Source organism: Hipposideros armiger, unplaced genomic scaffold (genome assembly GCF_001890085.2).
Source record: "Hipposideros armiger isolate ML-2016 unplaced genomic scaffold, ASM189008v1 scaffold_188, whole genome shotgun sequence".
NCBI classification, from domain to species: Eukaryota; Metazoa; Chordata; class Mammalia; order Chiroptera; family Hipposideridae; genus Hipposideros; species Hipposideros armiger.
This window is the reverse complement of record NW_017731538.1, coordinates 2,929,492-2,931,564: the sequence shown is the minus strand read 5'-3', so window position 1 is coordinate 2,931,564 and position 2,073 is coordinate 2,929,492. Positions and strand designations below refer to the sequence as shown.

At 41.9% G+C, this 2,073-nt stretch overlaps 1 pseudogene; it reads left to right on the top strand.

The window, feature by feature from the left end:
• The first annotated feature begins 890 nt into the window (after positions 1–890).
• On the top strand, positions 891–1,251 carry LOC109388262 (cofilin-2 pseudogene; annotated as a pseudogene).
• Positions 1,252–2,073: the final 822 nt, after the last annotated feature.

Genomic DNA, 2,073 nt, shown 5'->3' with positions numbered 1-2,073 from the left:
GGCCACAACAAAATGAATCTGCCTTGGGCCAGCTGAGAGGCGCATTGGTTAAGAGCTGGCTTAGGACACCAGAGGGCCCAGGTTCAGATCCCATCTATGAGGGCCAGTACACTGCCCTCTACAGCTAAGATGCTGAACAACACCTCAACCTGCAGCTGGGCTGTCCGTGAGTTGCCGGCAACGGCATAGGCTGCAGCCCCTGCTACAGTGGGTTCCCATGGGCTACCGTGTGTAGTCTGCAGTCAGTGTGAGCGGCCAGCAGCCGCCGTGAGCAGCCGTCCAGAAGCTGGCGGCCAATCTGCCTCGCCTGGGAAGAGCACAATGATGGTGCCAACTTGGGCCAGTGAAGCAACGTCCTCCACAACTAGACTGAAGAACAAAAGGACAGCAATTTGTCTCATTCCTTCCCCCAATTTCCCAGTGCTGTTCCCATCCCCCAATTCCCCAATAAAAATCTTTAAAAAAAAATGAATCTGCCTTCCTTAAACCTCTGAGATTCATGTCTGGCCAGGTTGAAGTTTCTTTGTCCAGCAGGATGAGTGATAATTTATATTAAACACCTATACACTGTCTGGCATGGAGGAGGCACTCAAGAGTGGTGCCTATTGTTATCATTATATATATAACAAAAGGTTACCCTTTCAAGTGCCAAATTATATCAACTTGTATGGAAAACTACATAAAATGCATTGCATATTCCTCTACCTTCTTAAAAAGAATACAGTGAATATAACATTAATCCTTTCTTGAATTCATCAACACCATCATAAGAACATCACTTAATGTGTTGGGCAGTAATACTGTGTGCTTTCAGGGGCTATAAGATTTATAGGGCCCAGGGCCACCGAGCCGGAGCCCCAGCCGCCGCCACAGCCATAGCCGTGGGCACTATGGCTTCTGGAGTTACAGTGAATGATGAAGTCATCCACGTTTTTAATAATATAAAAGCAAGGAAATTTTCTACACAAGAGGAGATAAGAAAAAGAAAGAAAGCAGTTCTCTTCTGTTTAAGCGATGACAAAAGGCAAATAATTGTAGAGGAAGCCAAGCAGGTCCAGGGCTCCTGAAAATGCACCTTTAGAAAGCAAGATGATTTATGCTAGCTCTAAAGGTGCCATTAAAAAGAAATTTACAGGTATTAAACATGAGTGGCAAGTAAATGGCTTGGATGACATAAAGGACCATTTGACACTTGGAGAGAAATTTGGAGGCAACGTAGTAGTAGTTCCACTTGAAGCAAAACCCTTATAAAATGACAGTAAAGTGCCATCTGGATCTTAAGGAGCTTTCATTTCTCCAGCTTAGTCAATTGAAATAGTATTAGGCTTTTTTGTGTTTTTGTTTTTCCTCTTCCCACTGGGTCCATCCAACACAGTGAATGAAGGAAATATCAGCCTATCGGTGATTGCCATTAGACTGTTTAATACTGTTACTTTGATGTAAAACCCAAGGAATGCCTTCCCATCATTTAGCCAAAACAACTAGTTATATGCCTCCCTTGCAGCAAGCACTATAATGAATGTGATTGTCAATGTGAATAACTTAGAATACTGCAAAGGGTAAGCTAATTGAATGCCTTGAAAGCGTTATCCACTCATCAGATGGTAAACTTTATTCAGTATTATTTATAGTTGCACTCGATTGCAGTTCTATGAGGCTCCAGCATCCATACCCCTCACCTGCCTCAGCAAGCCTATTTTTGTGACATGGCAGCACAAATATAAGCTATAACACTATGCATTGAAAGCACTTTTTTGTAATGAGTTTAACTCCCTACCTCCAAAAGGAATGCCAAGTAAGTTGTGTTAACTGTGTCATCAACTTATCCTAGTACCTTAGTGTTCATTCCTGTTACCTGCATGTCTTCTTAAAAGAAATAGCTGCTACTAATGGCTTTTTGTTTTCCATTGAGTGTACACTACTGAATAAGGGTAGGAATTTTATGTTTACCGTGTAAATCTTGCAACACTAAAGGTATTTTGAATATCAGTCATGATGGCAATTTCTATTTAAAAGGGCCTTAAATAGAATGTTGTTTTTGAGGTCAGACTTTCTACCCTTACAAAAATGGCC